The sequence below is a fragment of the Balaenoptera physalus genome (assembly GCF_965194825.1).
Source record: "Balaenoptera physalus genome assembly, chromosome: 5".
In the NCBI taxonomy this organism is placed as follows: domain Eukaryota; kingdom Metazoa; phylum Chordata; class Mammalia; order Artiodactyla; family Balaenopteridae; genus Balaenoptera; species Balaenoptera physalus.
The window spans coordinates 29,086,321-29,101,094 of record NC_138884.1 but is presented as its reverse complement, the minus strand read 5'-3'; the positions used below and the strand labels follow the sequence as shown (position 1 = coordinate 29,101,094).

Sequence of the window (14,774 nt, the reverse complement as noted above, 5' to 3'; positions counted from 1 at the left end):
TAGCCCATGTTATAGAGGAATTCATTAAATTAATCCATGATTTTTTTAGTTGCATGAGAGGCACCAGAGAAACTCTAAATGAATTTGCGGGTGGAACAATTGCTTGGAACTTCACTACTCAGCCTTGTTCTTTTTGTAGATATTCTTCCCAATTCAAGTTTAGCAATTAAATTTTCTTTCTTTTTCTTTTCCTTTTTTTTAAAAAATTTTTGAGTACCTATGTTTGCTCTTACTGTGGTGCAGTTTTATTGAGTAAATATTTTAGGTAGAATGTGTGATTGTGTACACACTTGTGTGTAAAGAAACTGCTTGCAGTGAAAGAATTCAGACTCATCATCTGCAGTATGAATGAGAAAACTTAGTTATGTCATATTATATTCTTTGTAGATAACCTCAGGCACTCTATGAATGTCTCTGGAGAGTTAAAGTGAAATTACAATCATCACGAATACACATTTATTCTTGCCTGTCATAAGAAAAAGCAGAAGATAAAATTTTAATTAAATTCATTATCTGTCTTACTTTGAAATTTCAGATTTCAAAAGAAAACGAGCAATTAATCATCAGAAACTATAGCTAATTCAGTCAATACTAATTTGAACCTGAAATGTATCCTCATAAAGAATTCAGTCGGTTCTGTGAGTGAACTTCTGATGTCTATATTAGAAATGGCCTGCGGATATAGCCGACGCTTCAGTTTTAGTTTTGCTTGAGCAGGTGGTATTTAACTGGCCTTGGGTGTACATGTGTGACAGTGTTCATAAGGATTTTGAAACTTTCTTGTTTATTATTTGTTTGTTTGTTTGTTTCAAATTTAATGTTTTACTGGAAGGTGAATGGATAATTCCTATCAGTTATAAAAGCAAAATTAGAGGATTCTAGGATTGTGATGGAGATACAGGAGTATATTGAAAAATTGTCCAAAATTCTGAGAAGCTAGATATTTTTGTGCAATAACTCCAGCATGATCTTTGTTTTCCAGTTTTTGAGATCACAATTTGGAAAGCCCCCTATAATTTCAGCTGTTGGGCTCCTGGGGTAGGATTTCAGCAGAAGCTAGAAAATCCGTATCTTCCGTAGAAGGATGGGTGGCCATGGCAGACATATTCAAAGCTTCCATAACCAGAGCCATACCCGTAGTCTCTGAAGTCACATCCATAGCCCAGTCTGCAGAAGCTGCCACGTCCAAAGCCATTACCAAAGCCCAGGCCACCAAAGCCAACATAGCTGAAGCCCAGGCCTCCGTAATAGTTCCTGTAACGGCTCATGGTGTCAGGGGTGGTGACTTTGGTTTGCTGTTCAAGACAAGATCCTGAGTATGAATATCAGCATGTGTAGAGGGATGCTTATATACCCTGGTCAGAGCATGTGATAAATCACATGTATACCTTCCTTTCATGTCATTTTTTTCATTACACATACTTTGCACAACTCATTCATTTGTTGTCCCCTGACACAGGGAGAGGGCCTCACACTCATTAAAATATTTGAGATGACTTTGTTGCCTAGTTAGGGTGTTCTTTAAACGTTATTGCATCACTTTATCAAATCATCACTTTGCACCCTTTAAATATACACAATTACATTTGTCAGTTATACCTCAAGAAAGCTGGTGAAAAATGTTATTGCATCATTTTGTAAGAGGAAACGCCGTTGCCGCAGCAGCGTTTCCTCGGAGTCCTCTTTAGTACAAGTGGGAAAAGAATCAACCTCCATCCAAATTAAGATTCTCTCTTTACATCTCTGCTTCTTGAGATAGGCTTGAGATGGGCTGCTAGGAGCCATTACATTTAGAATACGCAGCTGCCGAATAAAAGTATCAGGAAAAATGCCCTGTCATCTTAAGTGTGGACAGTAGACTCCTGTCCTTTACTTAGTTTTCAGATGAAGAGAAGGCCATTTAAAAATACCCAAGCATCTAGTGAATTGCCATAAAACCCTCTTGTACCATTTTTTAAACCTGTGCTGTGTGATAGCAATTCAAAAAACAAAAAACAAAACAGTGTATTTGGGGCTCGAGACCAGTTTTACAAGTTTTTGTTAAGTAAGCAAAAATGCAATGCGTCACATGAAGTATTTATAGAAAAAAATGTCCATGAAATTACAAGCTTTTCTGGAACATTCAATGAAAGTTCCTATCCTTTGGATGACATGTGAGAAGCAACCAGGAGTGTCACACTGTGAACAAAAGGGTAAAAGCCCACCTTAGAACAAAAGACCTTCTCGCTGATCCCAGTGTGGCCACCTAGCGCATGGAGTTTTTCTGTCCCATCTCTGGGTCTCAGTGTGCTTACCTCTTGAATGAAATGACCCCTAGTTTCCTTAAGTCTCTTCAATTCTATATTCTGTTAGAACATTTTATCTCAGTGTTTAAAGAGTGCTGATAGGTAGACATAGGTAACACACCTCTTGTGAAGAGATGACTGAGATTAAATCAAACAGGTTTTCACATCTTTACTTTGTAATTCTTCAGGTTGCTGTCATTTTTATAACTGACACGGAACACAGTCTAACAAGTCAGACGGCTGACCCGCTGTATTCCCAAAGCTGGTCCAACTCCTCCCCCTTAGGACATCTGATCATTGTTGGAAACTTTAAATTCTGGGGCAGATCTGCTGCAGTGCTGAGGTGTGCTGAGTTCTCGGGATTAAGGGTACCTCGTCACAGGGGTTGACAGAGCCTCCCTTTCTGACTTTATATACAGTGGAGACCCACGTTGTTCTTATACTAATTTGAAACAAATGAGCGACAGACTGACCTCTGGTTGACAACGAGCCAAGGACATAGTCCCTTTGACTATGCTTGGTGAACTGAGTTCTCTGTATTGCTGCTTTGTGTTCTGTCCTTCTGAACATCAAGATTTTGCTAGTTTCAGTGACCATTTAACACTCATTGTAATTTGTGATTATTTCTTGACTGGGATTGTGATCTCTGAAAGACAGCTCTGCAATTTAAAAAAACAAATGAAGAAAATATTACCCCTTTGTTAAGTAACCAGAATGATGGATCCGGAGAGTTGGATGTGTTCAATCATTTGGTTCTATTTTAAAATTTCAATTATTTTGAATTTTTGGTCTTGATTATTTTTTCATGCTGACTTGACCACTGAAAGTATATTTACATCAGGATCAAGTAAAAGAACCGGAGATTAGTATGTTTCAATCAGACAGGATGTTATAAATAGAATTATAAAAACATCTATCATGACCTGGTTTTCTCTTTCCTGGGGCTTCTGGTACTTAGGCATTAGATGCTATATTGATAGGCTATAGGTTTTCCAAAGGTTTTTATGTTTAAGAAAGAGAATAATCTAAATAAAAGACAGTATAAGTAAAATAAGTGTCTGCTAGACTCCCTCCTTCCTCTCTACCCTTCTGCCCTAATTTTTTTCTTAAGGGATAATAAAAGGTTGAAAATTTTTGCATAGTAAAATTAAAAAGTAGTAGCAGGTAGAGTAGGGCTCTAGAATCAGAAACTCAAGTTCATGTCCTTGTTTCTCCAATTATTAAATGGGCCCTGGAATAAATTATTCTTAAGCTTCAATTCTTCACCAGTAAACCTGGAGTTATGTCTTAAATTTGTTAGGAAAATTAATATAATGCATATAAAGTGATGCCACAGAGCATGGCACATAATATGTATTCAGAAAGGGCACATAACTACTCAGAAAATCACAGCTGCTATTGACTAAAGTGAATTTCTAAAGCAGTGATGAAGATAGAAGCCTTTGAAGAATGCAGGTGGATATTAGCAGATTATCCGTTGATTTGATGTTCACAAGGAGAAAAGGAAAGTGTAATATGCTGGTCAATTGTATTTTATTGAAATGGTTCTCTTGTTTCTACCCTCTCTCTTCCTGTTTCCATGTGTCACAAGCAACCACTGTGTGCCCTAAAACCCCCAGTCTCCAGACATTTTCAGTGAATTGTTGAACTCTAGGTGATCATGCTTTTGATGACGTTATGACACTAGTTCTTAATGTGAGCTGCCATCTTACTGTCCTTGCCAACCTCCAACACTTTCCGAAGTGTGGCATGCAGTGGCCTGGCTCTGTTTAGGCTCAGAGGTACCCTGGTCTGACCCTGCCAAGAACCGAGTGTACTGCCAAGAGTCAGGCAGCAGAGTGGAGGCTGGAGAGAGCAAAGAGAAAAGGGAGTACAAGCGGGGGACTGAATCTAGGGTGGGTCAGACCTCGTCACTGACAAGACTCCATCTCAAAGAGGCCAGCTAATAATAGGTGTGGATGGGAGGGTAAGTGGGTATCAAGGGTCCCAGGCAGATAACCCAGATTGTAAAATCCTGGAGAGATGGAAGCACTGGAGGTAGGACATGAGCCAATCGCTGGAGAGACTGAAGCCCATGTCAGGACCCATGACAGCTCCTGGCATCAGTCTAGAAAGTCTAGTTAAATGACATAGGCCTTTAGCCCCTACTGGCTTTTTATCTGAGGGAACTCCCTATTCACCTCTCCCAGTTTATGAGCCTGGAATCTGGGTGGTCTTCTTTGCCTTAAAGTCATGCTTTTCAAGCTTGAATGTGCATAGGAATCATCTATGCCACAATGTGAATTCACTTTAGTAGATCTGGGGTCTGGCTTAAGGCTCTGTGTTTCTAACAAGCTTCCAGGTGATGCAGGTACCGCTCTTCCAGGAACCACGTTTTGAGTGGCAGAGCCTTAAAAGAATGTGGCTGTTTGCTTTTGCTTAATCCACATGTCTTCTATTTCATATCCGTGCTGCTTCCTCGTGGTAAAATTGAGGAGGACATAGCTGACTGAGCCCCCAAAGCTGGACTTCTGATCAAAGTGGAGCTCTAACAACTGTCATCTTTATTCTACTGGTGACAAAGCGTGTCCTTACCAAATTTAATATTAGTAGTAAGACCATACTGATGGCCTGGAGCATTCAATTTTCTCCTGACACAATTGGTTTTCCTGGGCAGAATCATTGCCCCTGAACGTTCATCCATTGCTGGCTCATATCCCCTGTCGGGTCAGGGCCCTCATGAGAAGCCAGGAGGGACTTTGACCTTAAATACGTGCCTGAATATTTTAGGTAAAATATTTGCCAATTTATGCCATTTTTTTCCCAAGGAAACATTTTTTCCTGAAATCTTATTTTTAATTCTGCTATTTCTTTTGAATGATATAACATAAGAATAAATCCCTGTTACTGAGAATAGGGGCCTGGTTGAAAAACTGTGAATATAATTTTCCTGCAGTGATGGTAGTCTTCAAAGTACTTGACATTTCCCATGAGGGGAAAGGAGCTGAGAAAGCAGAGGTGAATCCCATCTGGCTCACATTCCTGATTTTACCTCTTCTTAGTATCATATAGCATTCGGCTGATCCTTAGAAGATCAGCCCATCCACACGCCATGTTGCAAATTCCAGATGTTTAGAAGGTTTTAAAGTGATTTGGCATTGTGAATTATATCTGGTTTATCAGAATGAAGTCCAGGCTCCAGAAGTTTTGCAACACTGACATGAAGTGAGCAGTTTAGTAGCTTAGCTACGGAAAGGCTATACCATCGACATAATGGAGACTTTATGTTTCTTCTTGAAATGGCTAGGAAATAATAATTCATTCAACACTTCATATCAGAGCAATGTTTGGAAACCTAAATGAAAGTCATAGGTATACAGTGTCGTCAAGCCTCCAGTACTCCCTGCCTGGACCTCAGCTGGAACAGGCCAGGAAGCATCTTTAACCAGAGGTCCACCGAGAACCCAAGAATGGGGCTTCCCTGGTGACGCAGTGGTTGAGAGTCTGCCTGCTAATGCAGGGCACACGGGTTCGAGCCCTGGTCTGGGAAGATCCCACATGCCACGGAGCTACTAGGCCCGTGAGCCACAACTACTGAGCCTGCGCGTCTGGAGCCTGTGCTCCGCAACAAGAGAGGCCACGATAGTGAGAGGCCCGCGCGCCGCGATGAAGAGTGGCCCCCACTTGCCGCAACTGGGGAAAGCCCTCGCACAGAAACGAAGACCCAACACAGCCAAAGATAAATAAATAAATTAATTAATTAAAAAAAAAACAACCCAAGAATGGCCCATTGTATGATGCCTCACACCCATGGCATCCTGGGATACGTCCTAAACCACAAGTGCCTCCTGTCATGTATCCTGGCCCATTATTTCGTCCCCATTTTGCCACGGGCTTAGTTGGCTATGACTCAATCTTTCTCTGATCCTCTCACGTCTGAGATAATTATATAAGGTCCTTGGGGTCTTCTGTTTCTACGAAAAATAGTCTCATCTGCCTTCTACCTCCTGAGAAAAATGTTTCCTTTGTCTCTTTGTCTTAATGGAAACCTGCTTTTCTGGAGTTTTCTGCTACCCTGCTGCCTACTGTAATGTAGATCGGCCGCATATACAGAGCCTGGAGGCAGGGTTACTGTTTTCCTGGTGCCACAAGAGGCCTCCTAAGCTGTTATGTCTGGCTCTGCCACACCTCTGTCCCTATTTATCATGCTCATTGGCCAAACTCCTGTTCTCTTTAGACTCTTCTACCAGACACATAGTCTTCCCTTGGTCCCCAGGTTCCGCCTGCTATCCCTCTGGGCAGTTGCAGTTCCTATAGGAATAACCCATCTAGCATCCTTGCTGGTACAGTTTCTTTGTCTTTTTGTGCTCTAGTGACCATCAACACCACTCTATTTCATCCACTCATTTATCCCATGACAATACCCTGGAGTTATCACTTAGGACTGAATTCTTCTCTCAGCCCCCAATCTGTCACATCTTTCCCCATTAATGACTTCCCAATCTAGCCTAGAAACTTGTCAGTCGCATTAGTAGTATTACATTCTCGGCTTCACCCTTCTCTCACCGCGTCCACAGACAAAACCCCAACACTATGTCAACTAAGGTGTCCTTCTCCACCAGGCTGCTGAGCCCTGCTGGAGAAAGCCACACAGCTAGTCAGACTGAGACCTCCACAAACCTGTGTCTCCAGGCCCAGATGGACCCATACAACTGCCCCACTCGTTCCTCATCCGGTGCTCATAAAGGCCAGCACAAAACTCCACCTGTCTTCTCAAAGCTTCTTAGTTCCTCCCATTTCCTCTCCACATGTTAACATAATTTAGTTTGTTAAATTCATGAGTACTTACGACCTACCAAAGTCATAAAGAAAAATATAGTAGATGTTTTGTACCTATTACCCAGTTTAATAAATCAAACTTTCCCAATACAGTTGGAAACCCCTGTGTTCCCCTTCCGGATCACATCTCCTACACCCTTCCTCCCAAATATCATAACTATTCTGATTTTAGTGTTTATCATGCATTTCTCTGTGATTGTACCTCATGTGTGTGTACCCCTATGCAATACAGAACTGGAATATTATTTTACATGTTTTAAAATTTTCTATAAGTGCCATCCTCTTTCTCCCCCACCCCGCCCCCATCTTATGCTCCTCTTCACTCTTTCTCCCCTTTTTCTCTATACTTTGTGAAATTAATCAGTGTTGGTATGTGAAATGAAAATCCAGTCTATGCAGAATGAATAGATCACATTATATTTATCTACTTTCTTATTGATGGGCATTTAGCCTGTTTCAGTATTTTATTATTAGAAGTTGATTCATTATAAACATTCTTTTAACTGTCTTCTGGTATGCATTTGCAAGAATTTTTCTAGAATGTGTGGTTGGAAGTAGAATTGCTTTTCAACTTTACTAGATATTACCAAATTATCTTCCATTGTGACTGGAACACCACAGTACATAAAAGTTTATATTGCTCTAAATCCTCATCAATATTTGAGGTTTTGAGACTTTAAAATTTTTACTTATTGATGGTAGTATAATGATATCTCATTTGGCTTTAACTTGCATTTCCATGATAACTAGTGAAGTTCAGAATCTCTTAATAAGTTTCTTGACAATTTGTGTTTAATAATTTTGAATTACCTGTTTACATATTTTGCTAGTTTTTTTCTGTTGGGTTGTTTTGCTACCATTCTTAAGATATTCTGGAAAGTAAATCTTTATCAGTTATCTTTATTACACACAGTATTTCCTTTTTCTGCTTGTTTGAGGTTTAATTTGCTCCTTTTCTAGTTATAAGGTGACAGCTTAGATCATTGATTTGAGACCTTTTTTTTTCTATTATAAGCACTTAATACTATAAATTTCCCTGAAAGCGTAGTTTGATATGTAGTGTAGTGATTTCATTCTGATTCTAATGAGTATTAGTATGTTTTATATATGCACACACTTGTTTTTATTGCAATTCTCTTAAATATGTTAAGGTTTGTTTTAGGACCTAGGATATGATCTTAGTGAATATTCCATATATACTTTGAAAAACATATGTATATTCTGTTGTTGTTGAATTCGTTGTGTTATAAATGTCAGTTAGGTCAAGTTGTTGGTACTGTCGTTGTCTTCTGTATCCTCACTGATTTCTGTTTACTTGTTCTAGCCATTACTGAGAGAGGGATGTTGATGTCTCCACGCATATCATTGTGGATTTGTCTATTTCTCCTTTTAGTTTTTTAAGTTTTTGCTTCACGTATTTTTTTTTTAATTTTTAATTATTTATTTTTTTGGCTGCGTTGGGTCTTCATTGCTGCACGCGGGCTTTCTCTAGTTGCAGCGAGCGGGGGCTACCCTTCGTTGCGGTGCATGGGCTTCTCATTGCGGTGGCTTCTCTTGTTGCGGAGCATGGGCTCTAGGCGCGCAGGCTCCAGTAGTTGTGGCACGCAGGCTCAATACTTGTAGCTCACGGGCTCTAGAGTGTAGGCTCAATAGTTGTGGCACACGGGCTTAGTTGCTCCGTGGCAAGTGGGATCTTCCCAGACCAGGGCTCGAACCTGTCTCCCCTGCTTTGGCAGGCGGACTCTCAGCCACTGTGACACCAGGGAAGTCCCTGCTTCATGTATTGTGAAGCTCTGCTGTTAGGTGCATGTACCTTTAGGATTGTTATGTCTTTTTGGTGAATTAACCATTTGTCATTATATTATTCCTTGATGTGAAATCTATTTTACTTGATATTAATATAGCCACTTCAGTTTTCTTTTGATTAGTGTCTGCATGGTTTAAACTTCTTGATCCTTTTACTTTAACCTATATATGTCATTATATTTAAATATAACTATGAAACATAGAGTTAGTCCTTGCTTTTTTGTCCAAGCTGATAATCTTTCTTTTTAATTGGTGTGCGTGTGTGTGTGTCTGTGTCTGTAGATTGTTTACATTTAATGTAATTATTGATGTGGTTGGATTAAAAACAAATATTTGGCTAGTTGTTGTCTATTTATTCCATCTTTTTTTGTTCTTTCCCCCCTGCCTTTGGATTATTGTGTATTTTTTGTTATTCCATTTTACCTCCACTATTGGCTTATTATTTATACTTATGTTTTAAAAAATATGAATGGTCACCCTAGGAAGTACCATATACATTTTAACTAATCACAGTCTACTTTCATATATTTTAGTGATATAATTGTATACTATAATTTTAGTGTAAAAACAATAACTCCCTATTCTTTCCTCCCGTCATTCTTGCTATTGATGTTATATGTTATATTTTTACACATGCTATAAGCATACAATACATTGCTACTAATTGTGCTCTAGACCAGTGCTTGGCAAATACTAGCCTGCAGGCCAAATCCTAAATAACAATTAGTTTTGCATAAAATGTTATTGTAACATGGGCATGCCTATTCATGTATGTATTGTCAATGGTTGCTTTCACATTGTAGCAGCAGCACTGAGTGGTTGTAACAGAGACTGTATGGCCCAAAAGGCCTAAAATATTTACTATCTGTCCTTAACAGGAAAATTATGTCAAGTCCTGCTTTGGGCAATGATCTGTTATAGTCACTTGAAGTAAGAAAAGATGAAATTAACATATATTTTTCTTCATACCATTTATAGTGCTCTTCATTTCTTTTGTAGATCCAAGTATCTTTCTGTAATGTCATGCTTGAAGAACTTCCTTTAATATTGCTTGCTGTGCAGGTCTGCTTATAATGAATTTGTCAATTATTTGTCTGGCTAAAAGTCCTTATCTCTCCTAATTTTTACAAGTTATTTTTACTTTGTGTAGAATTTTGGGCTGACAGTTTTTATTCTTTCAGATTTTTAAACATGTCACTTACATAGTTTCTAACAAGAAGTTCAAGATATTTTCTTCTTTTGTTACTCTACATGTACTTTGCCTTTTTTGCAGTCAAAATTTTTTTACCTCAAAAATTTTCTCTTATCTTTGGTTTTCAGTAGGTTGAATATATGTAGAAGTTTTTTTTTTTTTTTTCAAATTTTTGTTGAATTTGCTTATTTGATTATTGGGGTGTGTGTGTGTGTGTGTGTGTGTGTGTGTACACTACTCTGTTTGGTGTTTTCTGAGCTTCTTAAATTGGTGTTTTGATGTCTTTAAATATTTTTGGAAAATCCTAGGCCATTGTCTTTTCAAATATCTATTCTGTCTTTTTCTTTTTCCTGAGATTCGAATAATGCGTTTTGGTTGGTACTGTCTCACAGTTGTTGAATGCTCTCATGCATTTTCACTTTTTTTCTCTGTATTACAGTATTTCTCTGTATTTCTTTTTTTCTCTGTATTATTTCCTTGATGGTGTCACATCTACTGATGAGCCCATCAAAGGCATTCTTCATCTTTGATACTGGTGTTTTACATTCCTAGCATATCCATTTGACTTTTTTCCACTAGTTTCTGTCTTTGCTAAAAATCTCCATGTGGTCATGCAGGTTGTCTACCTTTCCCATTACAATCTTTAATATATTCTCTTTCTGATAGTTCCAAATTTGGGTATTTTCTGAGTCTGGATCTCTTGATTGTGTATTAGCTTTTTCTCTTGAGTGTGTTTTTGTTCTTCTTCATCTTCTTCTTCATCTTTTTCTTCATATATTTTGTGTTGTGTGTAGGATAGTAGGGTATGAAAGAATTAGTACTTAGGCCTGGAAGTGGGCTTTCCTCTTTTTCTGTTAATCCTTTGTGTGTTGGGGGAGTTGAATCAATCTAGTCAGTAACTGAGCTGGGTTAAGGTTTTGTTGTTGCTATGCCCACCCTCAATGCACCTGTAGCTTCAGATTTACTCCTGTGTTCACTTGTGTTTAGGGTGGGATTTGGGTGGCTGGAGAATTTGTTCTCCACCCTCCAGTTTAGACTTTTCCTGGGAACTTCTACATCAGAGAGGTCCACCATTCATGCTTCTGTGTCTCCCCCGGTGGTAACCTACTGTTAACTTATTTCTTAGCGTTTGCTGGCCTGGTGTTTGGGAGCAGAAACATTCTCTGTTGTTCTATTTCAACGTTGATCTTAGGCAAAATCTGTGTTCTTGGGTCTTAGGGATGGGGATTTCTCAATGACCCTGTCCCTGTCTTAGAAATAGAGGATCAGAAGATCTCTAATGATCTGATCCCAGGAAACTTTCCTTCCCCTCTCTTGTTTCATCCCCTAATTGCAATGAGTTTTCAGCTGTGTGCTGATGGCAACAGGGTCTGCCATTTTTGTTCTCTAGGGATGAGGATGCAAGTGTTGTGCTATGTTTTCTCTGCAGTGACTGCTGCTCTGCTCTTGCAGGCCTGTATCACCAAGGATTGCCTTCTTCAGATCCTACTGTGCTCCCAGTCTTTCTTATGATTATGTGATGAGGTCCATAAAAGTGTGTTAGTGGGGACAAACTACCTTTGAGTTTGTGGCTATCAGAAGCTCTATACACTCATGCTGGCCTACTCCTGACCTTGAGTAAGTCATTAAATATTTCAGTTGAATTCTTATTACCAGCTTCTTTGGAGACTGACACCCCTTCCTCCTGTGCCTGAAAGCTCTGCTCTATGGAGGCCTTTGTCTTTCCTTAGATTTCAGCCTGGTTGGTTGCTCTGAGACCTAAGCTCTCTGATTAGTTAAGGAAAAGTTACGATTTTATATATTATTCAGCTTTTTCTTGAGTTTACGGTAGGAGTAATATTCTTTACATCTTTGTCTAAACAGAAGCTGAAAACTACTGTGTTACAAACATATTTTCCCAGGATGTAATTTGTTATCTCATGCTTTATTGTATCTTTTGCTTACAGAATATTTTATTTTAATGTAATCAAATTTATTAATATTTTCCTTTATGAACTAGGCTTTTGTTTTGTTAAAACTTTTATTATTATTTTTTAAATTTTCTATTGGAGTATAGTTGATTTACATTGTTGTGTTAGTTTCTGCTGTACAGCAAAGTGAATCAGTTATACATATACATATAGCTACTCTTTTTTAGATTCTTTTTCCATGTAGGCCATTACAGAGTACTGAGATGAGTTCCCTGTGCTATACAGTAGGTCCTTATTAATTATCCATTTTATATATGTGTATATGTGTGTATATGTCAATTCCAATCTCCCAATTTATCCCTCCCCCCTCCCACCCTGGTAATTATGTTTGTTTTCTATGTCTGTGACTCTATTTCTGTTTTGTAAATAAGTTCATTTGTACCATTTTTTTAGATTCCACATATAAGCAATATCGTATGATATTGGTTTTTCTCTGACTTACTTCAGTCAGTATGACAATCTGAACTATGCTTTTGAAGTCAAGAAATATTTCCTTATTCATAGTTCCCAAATAGTCCCTTTTCTTGAAAGGAAAAAAAAAAAACCAACTGAGATTGTTAGGGAGACTATCCTCAAGTTTCTGTTGCTTACTTTTCAGATCATACCTCATTTTCTGCTTACCCCCTTCCTTTCATTACAGCAGATAGAAGCATTTGGATTTTTCCTTGTCCCATCAATCATCTCCCTTTCTCCTTTATATTTAATTCCTCTTTTTTCTTTTGGCTATGTGCTTTCAGTATTTAAATATGGACAAGTGTCCTCATTCTTAAGAAAATGAAGCCATCTCTTAACTCAATGGTATTGTTTACTTGAGAAACCCTAGTTGTGTGGAGTGATGATGGTGTTCCCTCAGTTGCTGCTCTGTGCTGCTCTCCTTTTCCAGCTAACTTCTCTTCTTGCTCCCTAAAATAGTTTTGTGCCTGAAGTTTGAGTCCTCAGTCATGCTTTTTCTCACTACATGCACTTGCTTTCAGTGACTCCATGCATTCCTTTGACTTCAACAACTGGCCAACAATTTCCAAAAACATATTTTTCCAACCTTAATATCTCTCCCAAGATCTAGACCCATGTGTTCCACTGCTTCCTGAATATCATAAGGCATCTCAGAAACAACATGGTTAAAATAAAACTCATCATCCTTGACCACAGCTCCTTCTTCTTTATTCTCCAGATAGCTTAATGGTCCATAATTTACTGGGTTCGAACTGAAATTTCTGTCTTTCATTATCTCAACTCTAATATGACATCTAATTCCATCACTAAGACTAGGTAATTCTTTTTTGTTTTTTTTCTATACATCAGCATCATTTATTATATCAAAGAAACAACTATTTTCCCACTGGAATCCCAGCTTTGTCACGTATTAAGTTCTTACATATACATGGCTGTTCTTTTTGTTTGTTTGTTTTTTTAGATTCTATATATATGTGTTAGCATACGGTATTTGTTTTTCTCTTTCTGACTTAGTTCACTCTGTATGACAGACTCTAGGTCCATCCACCTCACTACAAGTAACTCAATTTCGTTTCTTTTTATGGCTGAGTAATATTCCATTGTATATGTGTGCCACATCTTCTTTATCCATTCATCTGTTGATGGACACTTAGGCTGCTTCCATGTCCTGGCTATTGTAAATAGAGCTGCAATGAACATTTTGGTACATGACTCTTTTTGAATTATGGTTTTCTCAGGGTATATGCCCAGTAGTGGGATTGCTGGGTCGTATGGTAGTTCTATTTTTAGTTTTTTAAGGAACCTCCATACTGTTCTCCATAGTGGCTGTATCAATTTACATTCCCACCAACAGTGCAAGAGGGTTCCCTTTTCTCCACACCCTCTCCAGCATTTATTGTTTGTAGATTTTTTGATGATGGCCATTCTGACCGGTGTGAGATGATATCTCATTGTAGTTTTGATTTGCAATTCTCTAATGATTAATGATGTTGAGCATTCTTTCATGTGTTTGTGGGCAATCTGTATATATTCTTTGGAGAAATGTCTAGGTCTTCTGGCCAGTTTTGGATTCGGTTGTTTGTTTTTTTGATATTGAGCTGCATGAGCTGTTTATAAATTTTGAAGATTAATCCTTTTTCAGTTGCTTCATTTGCAAATATTTTCTCCCATTCTGAGAGTTGTCTTTTCGTCTTGTTTATGGTTTGCTTTGCTGTGCAAAAGCGTTTAAGTTTCCTTAGGTCCCATTTGTTTATTTTTGTTTTTATTTCCATTTCTCTAGGAGGTGGGTCAAAAAGGATCTTGCTGTGATTTATGTCATAGAGTGTTCTGCCTATGTTTTCCTCTAAGAGTTTGATGGTGTCTGGCCTTACCTTTAGATCTTTAATCCATTTTGACTTCATTTTTGTGTATGGTGTTAGGGAGTGTTCCAGTTTCATACTTTTACATGTAGCTGTCCAGTTTTCCCAGCACCACTTATTGAAGAGGCTGTCTTTTCTCCACTGTATATTCTTGCCTCCTTTATCAAAGATAAGGTGACCCTATGTGTGTGCGTTTATCTCTGGGCTTTCTATCCTGTTCCACTGATCTATATTTCTGTTTCTGTGCCAGTACCATATTGTCTTGGTTACTGTAGCTTTGTAGTATAGTCTGAAGTCAGGGAGTCGGATTCCTCCAGCTCTGTTTTTTCCTCTCAAGATTGCTTTGGCTATTATGGGTCTTTTGTGTCTCCATACAAATTTTAAGATTTTT

At 38.4% G+C, this 14,774-nt stretch overlaps 1 protein-coding gene across 9 annotated transcripts in view; it reads left to right on the top strand.

Moving 5' to 3' along the window:
• Positions 1–14,774, top strand: part of INPP4B (inositol polyphosphate-4-phosphatase type II B) — a 750,879-nt gene that overhangs the window by 369,461 nt on the left and 366,644 nt on the right. The window contains exon 4 of one of the 9 annotated variants that reach the window (XM_082463347.1): positions 11,554–11,718. The exons of the other annotated variants lie outside the window; for them this stretch is intronic. The gene's annotated coding sequence lies outside the window, so the exon portion shown is untranslated. The remainder of the gene's footprint in view (positions 1–11,553; positions 11,719–14,774) is intronic. 9 annotated transcript variants of the gene reach the window in all.